General features: G+C 42.7%; 1 long non-coding RNA gene across 10 annotated transcripts; it reads right to left on the bottom strand.

Moving 5' to 3' along the window:
* Positions 1-1,284: 1,284 nt before the first annotated feature.
* On the bottom strand, positions 1,285-21,039 carry LOC122181021. 10 transcript variants are annotated; one of them, XR_006179300.1, is made up of 10 exons: positions 19,825-21,039; positions 19,287-19,482; positions 16,206-18,495; positions 12,725-12,851; positions 12,491-12,571; positions 8,828-9,096; positions 8,562-8,721; positions 7,804-7,859; positions 6,328-6,471; positions 5,037-6,214 (listed from the first exon to the last, which is right to left on the bottom strand). It is a non-coding gene; the product is annotated as an uncharacterized LOC122181021 (long non-coding RNA). The 10 variants fall into 10 exon arrangements; XR_006179298.1 differs by having other exon boundaries at positions 6,328-6,532; XR_006179293.1 differs by adding an exon at positions 1,285-2,290 and having other exon boundaries at positions 5,304-6,214; positions 6,328-8,721.
* Positions 21,040-22,080: the final 1,041 nt, after the last annotated feature.

Raw genomic sequence — 22,080 nt, forward strand, 5'->3', positions numbered from 1 at the left:
GGAGCGCGGCCGTGCGGGGCTGCTGTGCCGCTGGGCCGGGCCGCGCCGCGGCGGGCGGGGCTGGCGGCGCGGGGCAGGCCGGGAGCGGCACCCCCCGCCCGGCCGGGTGGAATGCGCCGCGGGGCGGCCTTAAAGCGGCCGTGCCGGTGGGGCCCACAGCGGGCTGGGGTTGGGGGCGGGCAGGTCAGGGGTGGGGGTCGTGGGAAGCGGGCGGAGCGGAGTGAAAGCGGGCTGTGATCGCGCGGTTCTGTGGTCTTCTGTGGTGTTTGGTGTGGGTGTCCAACCCATGCTCCTGCCTGCAGTTTGCTACGCACCTCTGTAGCAAGTCACGTTTCACAGGATCGTAAAGTCACAGAATCACCAAGGTTGGAAAAGACATTCAAGATCGTCCAGTCCAACCATCCACCCATCACCAATAGTTCTCACTAAACCACGTCCCTCCACACAACGTCCAAACGTTCCTTGAACATCTCCAGGCTCGGTGACTCCACCACCTCCCTGGGCAGCCCATTCCACTGCATGACCACTCTTTCAGAAAAGCAGTATTTCCTAACATCCAGCCTAAATCCCCCTGGCGCAGCTTGAAGCCATTCTCTCTAGTTCTATCACTGTTACACAAGAGAAGAAGCCGACCCCCAGCTCACAACAACTCCCTTCAGGTAGTTACAGAGAGCAGTGAGGTCTCCCCTCAGCCTCCTCCAGACTGAACATTCCAGCTCCTTCAGCTGCTCCTCATCAGTCCTGTGCTCCAGACCCCTCACCAGCTTTGTCGCCCTTCTTTAAATCTGCTCCAGGGCCTCAATGTCTTTCTTGCAGCGAGGGGCCCAAAACTGGACACAGTACTTGAGGTGCAGCCTCACCAGTGCCGAGTACAGGGGGACAGTCACCTCCCTGTCCCTGCTGGCAACTTCCTGATGCAAGCCAGGATGCCACTGGCCTTCTTGGCCACCTGAGCACACTGCTGGCTCACATTCAGCCGAGCCGAGTTTCATTCATTAAGCTTGCACCCGTCTAAAATGCACAACCCGTGTTTTGCTTTTAGTGCCCTACATGACTGGAACCCCCGAGCCCATCAAAGCATCCTCCCCACAGTCCCTTTTGCTTCGCAATCCCACTGGCATTAACGCACCACGGCCCATCAGACGCTCTGCCCCCCAGACCTCGATGCGGGGCCACCACTGCACACTGGCTGATTTCCATCCCGTTTCACCTCATGGCAGCAAAGGCAGTGCTTAATTTCTGTGGGTGGAGATGGCTGAAACTGGAGAGAAAAGTGGTAGCAGAGCCAAAGCGCCTCACCTTTGATTTCTGTGGGGACGGCACAGACTGGTAATGCAACAAGTGGAACTTAAAACTAACGCCAAAAGGGCAAAAGCAACACAATTCTATATTCCATTATGGTTTAAAGCCATCCTGCATAGAGAAGTCCTGTGAATTGTTTTGGTAAATAGCTGTGGTTTCAGCCCAACCTTCATCCAGCAGTTGTAAAAGCCAAGAATACATCAGAGAACTGTGAGGTTTCTATCTATCAAAGAAAAGCAGTCACAGTAATCTTATGAAGAAAACCAAATAGAAAACCAATAGCTGTGAAAGCAGAAATGGCTTCAAAAAGCGCTTTCTTTACGTTTGACTTTCCAGTCACTCTTTTGCTGATCATCCCAATTAATCCTGTGCAGCAGCTACAGCAAGGCGAGTAAATACACCTCTGAGCATGCTTCTGGGAAGTAAAATCTGCTTCTTACGAGTCCCTGCGATTTTGTTATCTCTTTTCTGGAGCAGGCCTGGAATGCTTCTTCTCTTCTTAAGACAGTAATGTGGCAAAGAAACGTGCCAACATGAAAAAGCTGAAACGTGAATGGACTGTGCAGCTTTTCCTCTTCTAACACAGCCCATCCTTTTGCTTAATGGCTGTCTAGTGGAGGCACTGATCATAATCTCTGTTTCCCAGCATGTGGGATGTTTACCTTTTATTTTTACCCCATCTTTTTATCCTGTGCTGTAGCCTTGTGCTGTATTTAAGCAGCAACCTTTTGCAGCCTACGTTAGGCAGCGGCAGAGAGCCCGGGAGGATCCAAGATAGCCCTTACTACGCTCCTTTCCTCCTCTGAGACCTCCACTTGCCTGTCCTGCACCACAGTGAGCTGCCGCCTCTGTAAAGCCCACTGATAGCATGGCCTTGGGATAGGGGCATGCGTGGATGGGTGAACTCAGCCTTGAAACACGCAGAGAACTTCTTGGAGATGAAGTGTTCCTCATGCTCCTTCCCTCGTAGCTCACACAGTCTCAAACCCTGCAAGGATGGAAGGGCATCAAAGGCACTGTTAACATATCTCTGTACGGTATTACATCTCTAATATGTAGCTGCACATTCACCAAGAACAACCTCAGGCTCAGTGTCTTTGCACTACTAGGTACTCTGATGTCTCCTCTGCCACCAAGAAATTCCAGCACCGCATGCTGCAAAGAGCAGAGACTTGCCCAGCTATGCAAATCCTTCACAGACATGAGCTGGAGCTGTTTACCCTGACTGTAAAACGTTCCCTCTAGAATTATCTTCCAAGCCTGATAAAGCGCTATCCCAGCACACAGCCTGAGTTTTGGGGCTGGTCCTGGGTATCTCACCATGAAGGATGTTCTGTGTGACCACAGAAAAGTTGTTTAACAAACATCCTTCCTGAGCTCCCAGCAAAATTCCCAAGATTTTTTGCAATACACAGCTGGATAAGTACTTTTGCCAGTGGCTCTAGGCTGACGATTTCTTCCCAGTTGGTTCTTATCTGTTGTTTATAGTCACAACCTGTTTTTTTGTGCTTTTTTTTCATAGTGCTGTCTGCCAGTCTGGGTCTTCTCATGATCATTGTTTTATTAATAGTATAAAGTTATTTTGTTGTCCTTCCTTTGGTCACAGAAGATGGACGTTGACACCAACCCTAATTCAACTCATCTTTTAAGAGCTTGCCATTGTAATCTTCATGTTCTTTAAGCACAGTTCCAGTGCTCCTCCAAACCAAACACTGTGGAGCCTCATCCCAGCAATCCACGATTCCCAAACAGCCAAGGTCAGACCAATGGAGGGCACGGTCCACTGGGGAGGCTGGTCTTTCAGATGACTGATTTTGGATGAGCAGAGCTTGTGTGTCTCCTGCTAAATAAATAGCTTGTCATGATTAGCAAGCTGCAGTTAGATTTGTGCATTTAGATTTGTCATGCCAGAAGAGCCAAATCTGGGTGTCCCACTGGACAATGGTAAGAGCAGCGTGTAATTTTGGGATCTGGAGAGTCACAGATCATCCCAATTGCTTGTTCTCCCTCTGAAGCTCCAAATGAATTGAAGCAGAGCTGTTTAACCTTTCCATGACATGGAGCACACAGTGGATGGCAAGGAGCCCCGAGGAGTTTGACCCTACAGAGCTGCTTTTGGGGTTCTTACCTACATCTGTTCTTGCTGTCTATCAGCATGCCACATCTCTGCTCTCAGCGCTCCCCAGCTCACTGTGTTCTCCCCTGTGCTGCCAGACAAGGACCAGCTGAGAGGACAGAAGACACATTCCCTGCACTTAAAAAATGCTGCCGTAAAAGACTCAATAGTTACACAAAGCAATTCGGGGAAAATCTGTGCAGCCCTCGTAGCCAAGGAGCAAAACAAAAGTACTTGGAATGAGCACAATCTTCTGAACTTACAGCTATTAAACCCCACAAGGTCCCTGCAAAGCTACAAAGCATAAATGAACCACAAATGCAAGAGGTTTGTCACACAGCCATCTCAAGGTAGATGTTTGCAGGAACACTAAAAGCTTTTTTTTTTTTTTGACAACAAGATCACCCCTCTATCAAACATGGACAATCTTGGCAGGATAACACAGTACCATTACTGAGTAATATCGCTTTGTATTTCCTGTTTTCCTTTTCTCTCACTCTGGACTGCCAGGATTTACAACTCTCCCATATTTTGTACAATGACTAAACCTTCTATTGCTGCTAGATAAACAAAGTGATAAGTCTGCACAGCTTCTGAAGAGCACCCACAGTTCCTGCTGCAAAAAGCTGGGAGAAAAGCCGGCACTCTGGTTTCTCACCCTTCCTTCCCTCGTCTGAGTCAAGAGAATATCCCCAAAGACCCAGGAGGGTCTGGTGGGAAAGAAGATACAGCATGTGGAGGCTGGAGCAGGGCTGTGTTTACTCTCCCAAATCTTCAGCTAAAGAGGGCAAGTCATGTTTCTTTGGAGTGCTAGGTCTTACATCTTGCAATCCTTAGAGGAAATGTGCACAACCATTCTCTGGTCTGCAAGAAGACTGGAATTTGCACTGGGTGACCTTGTGAGTCTTTTCCAATCTTGGTGATTCTATGACTCTAAGTCATAGTGATTTCTCAGGGACAATAAATTTATTCTGAAAAAATAAAACCATAAAGCAGAGTGTTGGAACCTCATGAGAGAACATCACGAGTTGTAAATGCATTTCACTTGCTGGAAACCTCAACATTCTGCCCACGTTTTCATCTCTGCTACTCAGTTCAGCAGGAAATATCAGAAAGGGACAGCCAATTGTTCAGAAGAAAGCAGTGATTGCTAAGAGATGGTTCATCCTGTACATCGTGTCCTCTTGGTAGGTCTCTAAATAGGAAATCTGTACTCCCTTCAGCTGTTATTCATGTCTTTCATTTTGGAGCTCGATAAAGTTATTATGTCAGAGCATTTAATTCAATTAGAAGTACTTAAGTAGATCAACTACAATATTTATCTAATAATTCCTTTCAGGTGCGTTAATTACCCTCAGCTATTAGCAAGTCATTTTAAAATCACTGCAAGAAGTTAAAATTAAGATTTATCGTGTTTAAATATTTAAAAAAAAAAATTATAATTGTTTGTGGCAGGGAGAAGGCACAGAGCATAGGCTACAAGTTCATGTGATGATAACGTCAGTCTCCCCTGCTCCTATCTTCTGGCAAAGTTTCATCCCAGATTCCTGTTGGTTAAAGACTGTTAAATTTCAGTTAGCATTGAAACGACATTTTAGATTGAGATACCAGAACGTGCTTCTTAAAAGCTATTTTCTGTATTGTTTTAAATTACAGAATACTCCTTAAAATAGCACCTCATTGTCACTGCCCAGTGTTTGTTTAACCTGAAACGTACTTTTTTGTTGGTCCCGTTTTTGGCTTTGAGTTCTCTAAATACTTTTCACACTCCTTTTCAACCACGGCCTTGTGGCTACCAAGGCTTTGCCACCCGAACTGCTGAACTTCAAAGGTTAAGAAAACAAAACACTCTGGAACATAAACATCTTTATGTTGTGATACATACCTAACATACCGTTTTCATCAACGCTTCAGCGCAGCTCTCAGAGCTCAAAAATTGTGTCTGACATTTTATAGATGGTTTTCACTTCTGCACTTTCACATATTTTAAACCATTACGTGTCCCTGGGTAGTGCATATTATTAGGGAAGTGCACCTTACCGGATGTTGCTGCTTTATCAGTCACCACCAGACTTTGATTAACTCTGTATACTTTTTGATTAACTCTATATGCTCGTTTGTCTTTCTTCTTACAGTGAAGCTGGTTGCACAGCGGTTGAATTGGATGGAATGATTTTAACTTGGTCAGAATCATTAATGGCATCAAGTTGTACCAGGGGAGATTCGGGTTGGACTTTAGGAAAAAATTCTTCTCCAAGAGGGTGGTCAGGTGCTGGAATGGGCTGCCCGGGGAGGTGTTGGAGTCGCTGTCCCTGGAAGTGTTCAAGAAATGTTTAGAACTGTTGTACTGACAGACATGGTTTAGAGGGAAATACTGGAGGTAGACAGACAGTTGGACTGGATGCTCTCGGAGGTCTTTTCCAACCTTGGTGATTCGGTGATTCTATGATCCCTCCATGGGACTCCCAGTTCATTTAAGCAAATATAAATCTAATTCTGCACGCAGTACCTCAAAGTGCAGTAAGCCTCCAGGTAATGGCTGAGAGTTCTTTTTAGCTTGTGCTAATCTGAGAGAATCATTAAAGTTGCTTTGGTTTACTTTTCTTGCCCTGCCTGGATCTCAGACTGTCAGTCACAAAGGACCAAGCTGCAGAATTCCCAGGTTTCCACCGTAGAGGCTTAAAAGCTTCTTCTAGTATTTATCTCCAATACAGGAGCCCCCAGTTTTCACAAATTCCATCTTTCAGGACAATAACAGCTATTCAGTCACATGGCCAAGCCCCAGCGTAACAACATCTGGATTTGCAAAGAAAAAAGAGTGAGGACCACAGCGCAGATAACTTTGTTAGTCCCCTGAAGTGAACAGATACTAACACAGCATTTTTCTCATACTGATCCCCAGTACTCACTGTTAGATTTCCTTCCAGGTCACTGTTGGGACAGCAGATGTTCTCCCATTGTGTTGTTCTCCACACATCATGCAGTTGGCGTTGCCAATTTATTCAGGTTCCAGTGTACGAGTAGCACTTAACTCAATGAAGAAATTGTTCAGCCTGACATAAAATGATGAATGACAATTCCACAAGTTTCTCTTGAATTCCTGCTTCAGGGAAGCTAAAATGAGGGCAGATGAGGAGAAGACTTGGTGGCCCCAGGGACCTCATTGGATGGACCCCTGAGCAGCCTGGTCTAGCACTTGATCCAGTGATTGGCAGCCCTGCCAATGTTTTTTAAAATACCAACAACCATACCCATATTTAAGTCTACAGTAACTCCTCTTCCTCTCATCTGTTTCGTACAGCCCCCATTCAGAGTTTAAGGTCAACTTCATAGAGAATGAACCTGGCAAGCTTTGACCTGAAAACTGGAGGCTCGTGAAAGCTGGAAGCAACTCAGAATAAGGTATATAGCATGGGAAAGCTAGACAACCTACTTGCATTGTTTAGACAGCTTTGACATGTCACAGGCAATGAGCGAAGTCATCGTCTGGTAAAATGCAAATTCAGGCACTATCACTTGGGACAGCTTACGTACTCTTTTGTCATTTATTTGTAGATGTTGGTTACTATAGCTACCTGATGCAGCCACTATTTTTCACATATATTGCTCATAGACTCAAAAATACTCTGCCTGGAAAGAAATGCAGGGTGTGAATATGCTATTTTCACAAATACAATTTTTCTACTTTAATATCATATGGAATTGAATCGCAAGATCACGCAAGAATGTCTGTCTTTGTAGTTCTTTGTGTGTGCGTGACAATAGTAACGCAAATATGCACTTTGACATATGGCCTTTGTCTAAATTGGGCTCCTCGCAAACAACCTCAGATCTCAGCTCAGAGTCTCCACCTCTTTGCTGAACCATTCTCTTCTTATTTTGAAAAATATTCCTAGAGAACTGCTTGGTAACACCTTGGAGGAATGGGGCCATTGCATAGCTTCACTGGAAGACAACCCTGGTGAAGGACTGGATGATGCTGGGTTGAATTACAAGGCTTTGGAAGTTGTGAAGTATGCAACATCTTTTGCACCATTTTATCATTCACAGATGGAGCTGAGGAGCTGTACCCATGGCAGAACTATTGAGAAGCTTGCTTCGTTTTGGTAATCACACACAAAAAACTTCAATCTAAAGTGCAACGAAACTGAAAATGTATTTTGAGCAAATCCATATCTCATTGCTAGGAAGCTTCTCTGGCCTACGAGCTGATGTGACAACTACATCCTTTGGAACTTTTGTCAAGCAAATATAATCTGGAAGACTACAAGGTAGAACTGTTTTTATAAGTTTCAATAAGTTTTGAACTTTGTCATGAGGGAGGGAAGAAAGAGTAATCTTCAACTCTTCAGGCTTTGAAAGCATGACAATTCTTTCACACTTACCTGTCTGCTTCACTTCTTATGCCTCACTCTTCGAATACAGATTACAAGATGCCAGCCTGTAATTTGTAAGAATACTTTTCTCATAATGACTTGACTTTGCTTTTCTCACCTTATCTATCATAACTTACTTCACAAATTGCAAAGCCTCTTAACAGCAGAGTAGGTGATGCCACCTGGGCATGCAGAGCGATGAAGACCATGCACACAGCTCTCAGCAAAGAGCAATCATTTGTGCAGTGAATTTCATTTCTAAGTCGTTCTTGTTAATAGCATTAAAGTATCATATGTGTAAACAGCTTTCAGAGCACTGAAATGTTATTGTGTTATTGCCAAGAGTGAGCATGCAGGATCTGCTTCCAAGCAAACACAAATGCAATAACTTTCTGCTTTCAGCCCAACTCAAGATTGCCTCTTCCAGCTCTACTGGTATGTCTAGTGTTATTGAGACAGTTGTTGCAGGTCAAGACACTCTTTATTCCAAGAGCTGTGAACAAAGTACTATGAAAACTTCTGTTCTGCTCCACTCTTCCACTGCTTGATGCTGACTTTTAGCAGTTATTCATATTTGCAAAGGAACATCTCTCTGCAAGATTTGTGCTAATTTACATTAAAACAAGAACAACGTATGTTGCTCCTTCCACGTCTCCCTGACATTTATGTTCTCCTATGGGTGCCAGCTTCTTTGTGATCTATTGGGCTGTAAGCACACCAGCACAGAAGCTCCTATAGAAAGCAAGGAAAGCCCTTTAGAAACAAACCTCTGTGGCAACTGGCTCAGTGCCGTGCTGCTTCCCAGCACAGGCGTGTCACATGGAGGTGCTCACAGGACTGGCTGCCTCCCAAAGGCACTGCCTGACCAAGTTGGAAGTCCTGTAGTAGCTCTTTGACGGGCACTGTTCTCTCAGCTGTGGGAAGGATCTGTGCAGGATGCAGATAACAATACTGACACTGCACTGCTGTCTGCTTTTGGCCTGTGCTTTTCTGGCCACAAAGCATTCCCCACTGGCTGTTCCATCACACTTACCCATTCTCTATCAGCATGATAGAGCCATCCAGCTTCTGTTAGCACAGACTGGCATGCTCAGGTGCACACCCATGCAAGAACACTGGCTGCTGCAGATGATGTGCAGTGTTATTTTCCCTTTCTTCTCTTCCTGTTCCTTCATGGTAGACTATTGCTTTACCCAATTATGATCTAAGTCACACTCTGGTCCAAAACTATTGCAGAGCTTCTGGCTACTCATGCAAGCAGCCTGCCAGCACCACTCGCCAAACTAAATGTCTGCATCAGCCCTGGGGGAGAAGGATGAGCCATTTTATGGCAGCTGTAAAAGGTCATACAATAAACACCGGTGCTACTGCTCATCTGTTGTCTCAACTGACCCGAACGGTTTGGGGGGGAAGGGTGTGTGTGTGTGTCAGTGAGCTGTCTGAAGCTGTCCTGGCTCCTCGAGATTCAGGTTACAAACTGGAGAACGAGGAAGGCAGAGTTGATTTATTTGGGATTGCTGTAGCTGTGGTGGTACTGGTTGTTCAAATGGGACTTGAAAAAGGCTTGAAATCCCGTGTCTTGAAAAAAAAGCTTTTGCCTTTCATACGCAAAATTCAAGCAGGGTGTTTTTTTGTGTTTGTTGCTGATAAAGACAACACCATCATATGAGATTACAGTTACCTAATAAGCTAATTTGCACCAGACTCAGAGACCACCTGGAAGTCTCCTGCTTTGTCTTCTCCTTGCAAGAGAATCAGACTGGATTCACTGCTGTGATTGGTTTTCCAGTTACAAGTTTAGCAGCCCTTCTACAAGTTTAGCAACTCTTTGCTTCCATTGGTGTTTAAACAGTGTCTTACAGGTTCCCACCTCCAGCAGCGTTATGCTGCCACAGAGGTGCATGTGGGACAAACATTCCATGTCATCACTTTAGAAATAAGAATTAAAGCCAAAATTATTCAATGAGAAAGAAAAAAAATTAAAAATGTGGGGTTTTTTTGAGAAGTCTGGAGGTCATTTTCCAGGTTGCTAGAAACTGTTAACTACTTTGAAACTGCAGCTTTCATCATGTATCCACCAGCTAACATGCAGATGCCTTACACATAGCACAGTGTACAGTATGTACATTTCACATTTGAAACTGGATTAGATTTAATGTCTGAAAGCACATGGGACATCTGACAACGTCAGGGGAAAAATCTTTTTTCCTCATGAAAATAAGCACATAAATCCCTTCATTACGACTTGATATGGCTAGAAATTTGTATTTTAACAGGGATAGCAGACAGTTTTGTTGGGCAACGTGTCCCATTTGGTATATGGCATGGAAGAGTAAAAACACACGTTTGCTTCTTATCATAAAGTATTCCTGTATTAATAGATAACATATGTTTTAATTCTAACTTTTATATATAGCTGTCCTGAGATTTTGGAGGTCTGATCAGCACTTGGTAATGATGGGCTCTTTCTTCCATCCCAGTTCCTTAAGTTTGTTTCCAGAGAATTTTTCTACAGGACTAGAAGTCTCTTAACTCTGCCCTTCCACCCACTACAGATGCATGAGCAAAGCTCACACTTTGGACACTGCCAGATTCCTGAGTCACTCAAAGGCTATAAAAAAAATAAATAAATAAAATCAATGCTGATAATTTTGTGGTGGAAAGTATGATGCGGTGGAAAGTGTTGGGAGATTTTCTAGCAGTTTTATGCTCTGTAGGTTGTGTTCGTACAGTTCCCACACTATGGGCTTCGGAGGATCTTAAATCTTCAAATTCTTTCTTGCCCCAAATCCCAGAATTGATAAAGCTGGTAAAGGAGGAGGGCAACTATAAATTACAAGTAGAAGATGTCTTCAGGAACATCATCGGTCATAGGTGGATGGTTAGACTGGGAGATCTTGTAGGTCTTTTCCAACCTCAGTGATTCTATGATTTCTTAGTGCACTGAATGGAGGAGAGCTTCTACATAAAAATACATACATTTGTAACTAAATACTACTACAATAGATCCACCTCATCACGTATCTGCAGTAACCTCAGAGGCTGTAGGTGAACTGCACATCCACTGTTGGGGTAACAATGCCTTACAGTGTCGTGGCCTCTTGATAGATGTGATGGAAAGGGAGAAGCTTGTTATCACATCTATATTTCCAGCATTATCTGTATAAATTTGACAAGCAAATTTTATAAGAGCAGCTGCAGTAGAAAAGCATAGTTTATAAGTCAGAGCTTGTTTTCAAAGAGCCCAGAATCTTGGGATTGGGTTGAGCTCTTGAGTCAGAGCCCAGAATCTTAATGTCTAACTTCAGTTAAAGTTTACGTTGAGTAGTATTTGAATGTAGCAAGCAGTCAGTTTGAACAACCTAAGTCAAAAGGAATAATCAACTGAAATGGCATTGCTGTGGAGTTACCGACACTAACAGTGTGCGAAAAGGCAATCAGTTGAAAGAGGAATTATGTTTTAAGACGCTTCACAATAAAGAATATTTAAAAAAAAATTGAGTTATTGTAACACAACGGAAAGCACAGCAGTGATAGCAGAGCAGTAAAGTCCTAGGCTGCATTAAGTGAGGATTTGCACAAATGCAACAACCACAGGGAGGGGGAGGGAGAAAGAAAAAAAAAAAAAAAGCCGCCTACCTTCAGAAGGCCTCAGTTAGGTAGCAATCTCCAGCAAGATACCCCTGCCTCCACTGCCAACCCTTAAATGAGGTCAGAAAAGGGGTGGATCCTGGCTCCATCCCTTCTGGTCACTCAGGTTCATTGCATACACCTGAGCTCCCTTGGGTTGGCCCTGCCTTCCCACCAGGTGCTCAATTACTGCTTCATGCCATGACTTAGCATTTCCATTATTGTTATCTTTTACTCTTCTCTTGAAGCCTCCTTAAACTCCTAGGTACTACTGTGTATTCTTTTTACATAGGCAGTATTGGACTTTCAGCTTTTTGTTCTCCATCCCTAGCTGGGAATTTGGGGGCAACAACTACCCTCACAGCACTGGTTGGCATGGAGCTACATGACCAAACATGTAGTTATTCTTTAAGCTCATGATGGCTGAGAATTTCCTTCTTGCAGTGTGTTTCTTTCAATTTCTGTCATTGGAAAGAGTGCTGACGCAGTTGGGACAACTCTCACTCTCCTTACCCCACTGCCAAAACAAAACAAAAACACAAAAGTTGTCTACACTGAGTAATCAATTCCTTTAGGAAAAGGAAAGAGGAATGATGGGTAATTACACAGCAGCCACTGACTATGGGTCAGGAGCTCAGTTGTTCTTGGGAAAAACTGCAATTCTTCATCTATGTTCCAGCATAGCCTTTATGAATGTTTTTTTGTTGTCATTGTTTTTCAGATAGAAGAGTGGGAGGAAAACTTGGAATTCCTCTTCCAAAACGCAGTCTTGGAATCTGAAAAGAGTTAGTAGCCTTTGCAAACAGCTAAGGAAAGCGATGGTGCAGGCAATTTTTAAATTGTGCTGAAATATGAAAATTTAATTTATTTTTATTTTTCTTTTTTTTGTATGCTCAGATCTATGAAGTGGTGCTCATTTTTTTCCATATAGATGAGAGATTTTCCTGTGGGTTCTCCACCTCAGCAACTTGGTAACTTGAGCGAGGCCACAAGATCATTTTCCTGGGAGAATACATGGCTGTCATCTTACACCCAGGTTAATGGAGACCTTATGATTAGATCTTACCATTGCAGTCTGTTATAATTTACATCCATCTTTATGAACTGCAGCTCTAACGCAGTCCTCACCAGTGATCCTTAGTCAAGGCTAGGAAAGAAAAAGTTTACTTGGATTAAAAGCTTTCAGTGTGAAAATAAGCAGCAGAGTATAGTTCATCAGTTACTACCAAGGGAAAAATGCCATGCAACTGGAATGCAGTACAACAGGAATTCAGTGAAAAATCAGTTTAACCAAACATACCTTAATTCAGCACAAAATCAGTCAATAATGGCTTCTACAGTAAGTGGGGCCTCTCCCCTCAAAGTCTCCTGTTGTGATTTTTCTTCTGTTTCTCAAAAGAGTGTCAACATCAGCACTGTATGTGGCACTGCCATAAGGGGAAAGGTTGAATCAGAAATTTGCAGCAACAAACTTTCAAATCACGCTTCAGTAAATCACACCTCACCAATACAAAGCCTGTGAGCATGGATCCAAATGCATGCATTCACTTGCACATATACCCTTGTTCAGGTTACATGTTGTATGGTCTCGTATCTGGCAAAAGGTGGTTCTGAATTTATCTTTTACTTTACCTTTTTTGACTCTTTTTCTTTAAAAAGGAAGAGTTTGAACAAGGCGATCTCAGAGTTAGCGTGTGCCAGCGCTGCCTGCCTTTCTGTTGCACATAACCAATACTGTCAATGGCCTTTGAATGCAGGAAGTACTTCCAGGCAGCCATTTTTCAACACTTTTTCAACAGTCAGCAACATTAGCCATGCATTATCACCAGTGATGAACAACAGCCTGCGTGCCATGCTTGTAACAATCTGCACTAGCAGAGGTGACCCACTGTCACCTGTCACTGTCGCCATTGTTGAAATGCACCACACACCCCTCACTGTGCTCACATCCACTCTTTGGTCTCCATAAACATTCACCAACTATCAACAAACACCTTTTTTTTTTTTTGCATGGAGGAATTCAGTGGTACATCTTTCCTTCATCTGCACCTCCATGTCAGATGCCACTGTGTCAGGCTGCCCCTCTGCTGCTGTATGTCACACAGCAACAACACATACTGGGATACTGGCAGAAGGTTCAACCTCTATTGCCATACCACCACCATCTGCTTCTGATGTCATGGGTCAAAGTAGTACCACAGGAGGCATTACTTTCAAAGCAGCCCCCATAAAAGATATAATAAAGTTAACCAGAGTGCTCATCAGAGATTTCTGATGAAATCTTACTCTTCTTGTCTTCAATCTTGATTACAGTTGTTCACAAGTGGATGCATTGCCAAAAAGTGGTGACACAAAGAAAGTGTGGCTGTGAAGAGAGGGATGTTTCTCTCCTACACAAGCTTGGTAAAAAGACACGATCACATTCTGCATTGCAACTCTATACATTCCACTTTAAGATTCACAGATCATGTATTTATGCCAACTGAAAATGGAGCTGCTGAAAATAAAAATATTCATGATTTTTTTTGCAATCTTGAAACCTGATCTCAAATTCCTTCATCACAATAGAAAGCATGGCTGCATATCTTTTGCTGTTCACAGGACTGTGTTCAGCCAGAGTATCAAAAATAAAAAAACATATTTGCCATCACTTGAGTTAGCTCTGCACAGCTGTTCTGTGCTCACCTTGCATTCATCTCCTGCCTCGTTTAAATGCTGACTTTTTCTGAAGACCAGTAACAGCTAGGGAGAAAATTTTAAAGCTTTAACAGATATTAGATCATTTTTAAGACCTGTTAACTTGATACTGAAATTACTAAGCTTATTTCTCTTTAAGAACATTGTGCATCTGCTTCAGGTTTCCAGACTTGCGATAATGCCAACTGGAATAAAACAAAGTTTGATGGACAAACCAAGAGAAGCAAGTTTTGTCTGGATACAATAAATACAGCTGTGAAAAGAGAAAGTGGCTAATGCTACAGTACATCTCTCAATGTCCATCTCTTCTGGTTTCTTGGAAGGCTGTTCCGGTTCCCAGGCTGGGCATCAGCAGTAGTGATAGCCACGAGCAACCATTCTTCCACTTGTCTACATCAACAGACAGGGCTGGGGAGTTTAGCACACCACACAGTGCAGAAGATCTACATTCCAAATTAATTTAAGACTTATGTTCAGAGGCGAACACTAAAACACGACGACATCAAAGACATTTGCAATTCACAGCAACACATCTAAGCTCCATGTGTTATTTGTCTTTTAACAGTTTTGATTAAAGGAAAACAGTGCTTCAACTTCACATAGTTTTTAAGAAGTCTTAATAAGAAATACAAAAAATGCTGGACTTGCTTTAGATGTTTCTCAAACACTGAAATACCCCCTACATCCCTGTAAATCCAGCGAATTACTGGTTCTGAAGAAGCACTCCAGTTGGAATGCACAGGCTACAGATCCAAAGAATCCTAATGAAAAAAAATCTTTTTCACGTGCTTTTGGAATAATGAAGTGTGACTATTTCAGAATGAGAATGTAAATGAACACTGCCTCAGATTAAGGGCACGCTTCACAATTCTGAGTTCACTTGAGGTTCGCTGGGCACAAGCAGCATCACACCAGTCTTGAAAAAGGTATCCCATGTTCCCACACCATCTGAATCAGCAAAAGAGCTTGTCAGCTGCTGCGCTGTGAAGTGCAACGCAGCATGCACCAGGACAGTGGGTGGCTGCAAAGCAACGAAGTACTGCCTGGCATAGACAGAAAACCAGTGCAGCAGGGCCTATTTGCACAGCTTATTAGACAACAAAGAAAAATCCCCACTGAGTCCAAGCTCTGTAATTTGAAATTTGTTTGGCAGAGAATGGTTTTAGACAAGATTCCTTCAGAATGTCTTATACCTTCTACAACTAAAGCTAACAATAGATGGCTTCAAAATCTAAATACAATTTAGGTACAGGCCATAAAGCTTGAAAACCAAATTCTTTATTAAGGAAAAAAAAAAAAAAAAAAAGAAATCACACAACTTGCAGTAAATCCCTTAAAGCACAATATTTTACAGAGCTGCATTTGTGCTAGGTAACTGAAATGGCAAACAGACTGGTAACAGCAAGAAAGCAATTCAGGAAAGAAACAAGTTCTTTTGTCAAAATGGAAAGACTTAGAATCATATAATCTTAGAATGGTTTGGGTTGGAAGAGACCTTCTAGTTCCAACCCCCTGCTATAGGCAGGGACACCTCCCACCAGACCAGGCTGCTCGCAGCCCCATCCAGCCTGGCTTTGTATGTCTTCAGGGAGGAGCAAGCTGCCCTTTATTTCATTCCTAAACTAGCAACAGCTCACAGGTGTGTTCATTTTCCTTTGCCTCATAAGATGTGTAAACAAGGGGCAATAGAGGGGTGCCAGCACAGCCAAGAGTTTTGTTTTATTTCCAGAGACAGTGATGAAGAGGTTTGCCCAAAATAAATCTAGATTATCTTTTCTTTTATAGTCATTGTGTTTTGGAACGGGCGACGACAGCTTTTATTACTGAGAGCCATTCATACTTCCTGTGGAAACAGGCAGTGATTTGTCTACAGCAGACTCTGAATACAACAGTTTCACATATGCTCAGACAAAAGCCTGAAGCTCCTTTTCCGCATTGGAAAAAACCTCTCCCGCTGATTTTAGCTCTGGGCTTCTGCAGCCTCTGTGAGCTGGGAGCTGACAGCTCAAAGCTGCTGTCTGGGGGATTGGTGTCCCTGGGGGCAAAGATGCTGAGTGCCCCCCACTCCAGAGCATCAAGCTCACCTTCCATTGGTAGCCATGAGGTTGATGCCCGCTGCTGGCGGCCTGGGGACCTGATAGATCACATGCCACATTTGCTCATCTGCTGGGTCCAGCTGCCAAATGATCTCCAGGTTTTTAGCTGCTTCCACAGTGAACATCTCCGTCACAGCACACACACGCAGCCAATGCGGGGCACTCTCAGTTTGATCCTAGAGCAGAAAGAATGACATCAGATGTATCGCAGCTTCCAGGAGATAACCCGTTATGGAACACACTCCGGCGATTGGTCTTCCATCGTGTGCAGAACATACTGACCCAGTACTCTACATTCTCATCTATTAGATTTGCTACGAAAGGGACGTGAAATTCAGGAGGAAAATTTGCCAGCTCCCTACAACGTGATATTGTTAAAACATCAGCTATCCTCCTGCTTAGATTTGCAGATTTAGCATACTCAGGAAACACTAACACTTAATCCTTCGTGTCAAAACAGCAAGATACAAAATGGTGTAAACGAAAAGCATGCAGCACCTCAGCATTTCAGAAACTACAGGCTGCCCTCAACATAGCAGTGAACTGAACTCCAGCAACTCTTGACCTTCATTTTGGGAAATTAAAAATAATTGGGAAATAAAAAATATTTTTAAAAGAGACATTCAGATGTCTTTCATAAGATGTATGCTATGTAGGAAAGCAAAAACTAAACAAGAAAGCACACACCAAAATCTAGATATGATGTGCATGCAAACAAATTGAAACACCAGGCAGCTGTTTACAGGGATTCAGCACTGATTAGTGCAAACAAAAAAAGCTGCTCAAAGCTACTCTCTGTTAAAAGGTATAAACGGTTATAAAAGGTGAAAGCAGCTGACATATTGCAACAGCCATCTCATCTTTTGTCAGTCTAAAATGGACCAAGGCAGTGCTGAGTTATCTTCCCGCCTCTGGCATTGCTGGGGCAGTGATGATAAGAGGGTCTCACGTGCACATCTGAATGCTGCCACATGTCCATGCAAAGATGCCCACTTTGCCATTTTGTAGAAACAAGGCCTTAAGTTTGGACTTGAAATGAGCACTCTGACAATAACAAGCCATCCAACTGAGCCACAGACAGCAGCTCTGGCTGCGTGGGCTGCTGCCATTCATTTTAAAGAGGACATGAAGAGTAGTACTTAGGGCTTGCAGCCTCCCTCCTCCTTTCACACATCAGTGTGGGGGGCACAATCTATTACTTTTGTCTTCAGGAAAGAGATTTGATCCTATGCTAGAAGCTGCTATGCATGCTCAGAAGAGACAAGCTTCCAGAATGGAAATCACAGCAGAATGGCCATAACAAACAGCAATGAACTTGCAGATCAGAGACTGCCACATATAGCAGAAAACAAGACATTCAAGCCTCAAAGAGGAGCTCTCTGTATGCAGTGGGTAGTAAGAGAGCTGCGAATAAATCATTCCTTCACCCCAGTCTTACCTAGTCACTCTTAAGCCAACACCTTAATTGCTTTTAGATTCCACGTGTACTTGGATTTAACAAAGCATAGTATTTTGAGTTCAAAAGTCTTGTGGCCTATTTAGAAGGCTCACTTTACGCAAACGACAGAAGCAAACTGAAGTTCTGGCTAAGCTGGGGCAGAAGTGAAGCCTCACCACAGTTCTGAATTATACCTGTGGAAATCCCAAGCATCAAACCAAGATTGTCCAACCATGAAGAAAAGTGGCTGACACTTCCTGTCCTGTCTGCTGACAGGTGATGTGTGGCTGAGCACGTAATGCCCCTCAGCAGTACGAATTTTCCTTTTCTCCTTGTGATAGCAGACACTGGGGTAGACCTCAAAAGCAAGCAAGGATATTACAACATCCAGATGATTATCTGGTCCAGTGCTGTTAAATGGTTGAGTCATCAAACATTCTGTTGACAGAGAGCAGAAGACTGGCTAGCATCCACAGGTCATGTAGGACAGCACAGCAGTTGTTTAGGATCCCGGATCAATGCGTTTTCTGATTCAATCAGCTGGCAGATGGGCATCTACTCTTAAATAACCTCTGCACTCAGAGCATTTCAGCTCTACATTCAGTTTCCAATTAATTCATGGGTAGCAAAAAGCTGAAAAATACTACTACAAAGAAGTATTTTTCTCTCCCAAGCTCTTCAAAAACAAGAAGTGAGAGGTTTGCCCAGAATGTGCTGTACCACAGTGTGTTTCCTGTCATTTGTTTTGGAGACAGATCGTTTGGGGGAGGTCAGAATGTTTTCATTACTTCGTTTGTTATGAACTTCCCCAGATTCTCTGGTGGCTTGGTTTCATGTCATCTTGCCCAAAGGAAAAAAAAAAAAGGTTAAGGATAAATGCAATAATGATTCTAGCAGTGTAAAGAGAGAAATAATATTAAAGGAATGGTTGGGGTTTTTTTTGGTTTTTTTTTTTTGTTTTTTTTTTAAGAGAGACAAGCATCTGCTGAATTCAGCCAGCCATGTCAGTTAACTAAGCAGGCTGCTCGGGCTGCAGGGAGCTGCAGCAAATTCAGAACCTGGTCATCTTTAAGAAACAGTTTTAAAATGGCCCTTTTTAGGCCATTTTAAATGGCCATTTAGAAAACTGAGTAATTGAATAAAACATTACTGCACATCTCTGCTGTGGCACAAATGCAGAAAATCATAAGACACACAGCACAATGTTTACAACACATAGATTCCCTAAGGCTAATACCAAGGAGCCAGGAAACACAGCACTTAGAGAGGACATTTTGGGGATGCAGCAAGTGAAGAACAGTAAATCAGGGAGGTTACTCTCTAAGGACAATCAATCAACATACTTTCAATCCTTCTGGCCTAGCCTCAGCCTCCAAAACCTCCCTGTATTGCATCTCAGCTATCACAGCTTGTCTGTTTTTGTCTGGTAGACGATAATGAGAATGAGGCAGCACTGTAATTTCACCTGAACATAGCTGTAAAAGTAGAAGCTCATTAAGGCACACTTCGTTGCCTGTGTGTTCATCTCAGATTATCCTGTTTATTTCTCATCCCTGAATGAAAATCACCCTCATTAAATCACTATGTCCAAATAGAATCTCACTTTCTGGGAAGACAGATTGAATACATACCCTTCAGCTGCACCTTTTCTACCTAAACCGTTCTTAAGCCATGCTAAATTCTTGGTGTTCACAAGCGTGGTGTTTCTCTGCTTTTTCACTTGCTGCATACTTTGTCTATCTTCTTCCAACCATCTCTAGGTCTTTCCACCATCTTCTTTGGGTGAAAATGACCCCACAGCCATCACAGTTAAAAGCAACAGGTCTTCTGTCAAAATAAAATGTGTGAATTCATTGTTTGTCCTGTCTAGGTCTCAAAATTCCTATCCCTCTATCTCTACCTTACCATTGCACTTAATATTTGCAGTCCCACTCTTGCTTCATAAATATTCAGCTTCTACTGGTCTGTTTCAGTCACTCCACTCACCCTTTCAGTTCACAACTACTTTATTCCCTATACAAAAAGTTACTTATTCTCTGATCTCATCAATATTCAGTTTTTTATTCCCAGTTGTAGCATTTATTGCTCATCTGGATGTACTGCTTTTTCTTTTGTATATTGCACTTCTAGAGGCTCAAGAGCTCAGAGGAACAAAGCCATTAAACTTACTAAAATTACATCCTGTTGTCATCATCTTGCCAAGTGGTTCAATGGGAAGGCTGGTAGGATTCTTCCAAGAGATGTCAGCTCACCGCTGGAATCCAGGGCATGAAGCTCTACAAGATCTCTTACCATCAGAGACAATTATCCAAGCAATCTTTACATAAGAAATTCAAAATTTTAATGACTGAATTAATATAGAACCTCATCTATGTTTAAGTGTAGTGTTGGCAATAATACTTACCTGATTTTCTGAGGTCAACTAAGAATACAGATATATTTATACTCCTGGATGTTTTATTACCTCTTCCATAAGCTAATCACTATTTGATTCACTTACATATTTTTCCTTTTCTTTTTAGTTTGCTTCTGTACAAACCTTTTTTACACTATTAATTGCAGGTGTTTTAAGTCTCTAAATTTGATCAAATTCATCTAACCCAATTTTTGCCTCACAAAACCAAAGCAGCCCCATGACAGTTGTCTGTAGCTAACAGTACAGTTGGTAAACTACAAAACCCTCTGTTCATCAGAAAGAGAACAACATAAAGTCTTCCTTCCATGAGGTTATACACAGCATTTGTCTTCCTTTCTCTCCCTCCGTAATCCAAACATTTTCACTCGAGTTCAACCTTTAAGCTATGAAACCACCGGCAGCAGTGGCTGTTTCCTTTGCAGATGGAAGAGCCCCCCGGATTTCCTTAACTTTCTGAGTTATGGAGATTGCAGATTTGGTCCATCTCCATGTGGAGATTTGATCACCATCATCACACTCCACTTCACAATTCTGTGCTCCCTTCTGTTCTCTTTCCCTCTCTCAAGTCTGCATGCCAAAGAAAACCTATTCAAAAGTGATCTTCAGAAACTCATAAGAAACAAATGAAAATTGCTAACATACCGTTTGCATACTCTACAGACTGAGCCATCATATACTTTGGGAAACTTCAGTGTAATTAGACAACTTACATCTATTGTGTCAGCAATAAAATGGGAAACCAAATAGATAATGGACTCTTTAGCCATGATCAAATGCATTTTTTTAGTATCTGTTGGTCTAAATATTCTAAAGAAAAGCATTTATTATAAGAAAAGTAAGAGAAGTAACATTTTAAGTCACAAAGTCATTAAGGGGAAGATTAAGGAGGGAAGACTGAGGTTGGATGTCACTACTCTATGAGAGTGGTGAGGTGCTGGAACAGCTGCCCAGAGAGGCTGTGGATGCCCCGTCCATCCTTGGAGGTGTTCAAGGCCAGGTTGGATGGGGCCCTGGGCAGCCTGGGCTGGTATGAAATGTGGAGGTTGGTGGCCCTGTGTGTTGGAGGGAGGTTGGTGCTTTATGATCCTTGAGGTCCCTTCCAATCCAAGCCATTCTATGATTCCATGATTAAACTTGAACATCCTAGTGATTTTTTTTTTTTAAATTCTGGTCTTTTTCTATACAGAAGCATTGTAGTCTCTTTACATATTTTTTCCCCATAAAAGCCATGAAACAAATACTTCAAATTACTTTAAATTGTTACAAAATGCTTATTCAGTGACATTTACAAAGAATGCTCAGGTCTGTGATCATCGCTTTAAATCCAAAGCATAAATGTCATGCTCCTCTCTGTTTCATCTTATTCATTTTCCATATGGAGAAACTGGACAGACTGCCTAACTCCCACCTCCATTTCTTCTCTTTTAGGAGGATACTGATGCTCGCACATTCAGAAACTGGAGATTTAATTATTCAACAAAACGTTGAAATCTCAGGTTAACAAACTGTGGAAAGCAGTAATTATATACAAGCCTACTAAACCCTCTTTTTAGTGGCTTTATAGTAGGTCTGTAAATGCCTTAGGCATTGGACTGCGTCTGTGTAATACACAACAGTGCCACAGCTGGAAAACAGGAAGCTGGAAGCTAGCAAAAGTCATTGGTAACAAAACAAGCCTTAAGTTCAAAGGCTCAAGTTTCTTAAAGGAAAGATGCTCCACCTGGGAATTCAAATATTTCTTCAGCTGCAAGAAGACATTGCCACCCACACAATGCCTCCAAAAAACACCCTGCTGTTTTGGTCAGCATGCTACTACAGAAACAAGCTTACAAGAGAGAAGTTAAAGCAGTTTGTAAGTGATCACTATACATGGGAAATCACTCAGTTTCACCTTCATTAACACACAGCCTTGTGTGCAAACAGTGGTACCACTTAGTGAGCATTCAGTTTCCATCCCAGCACCCAAAGGTGGTGGTTCTATTGTTTAGTCAAAAAGCGACCAGTTTCCT

The sequence above is a fragment of the Lagopus leucura genome, unplaced genomic scaffold (assembly GCF_019238085.1).
Source record: "Lagopus leucura isolate 7727_CA_CO unplaced genomic scaffold, USGS_WTPT01 Super-Scaffold_100009, whole genome shotgun sequence".
NCBI classification, from domain to species: domain Eukaryota; kingdom Metazoa; phylum Chordata; class Aves; order Galliformes; family Phasianidae; genus Lagopus; species Lagopus leucura.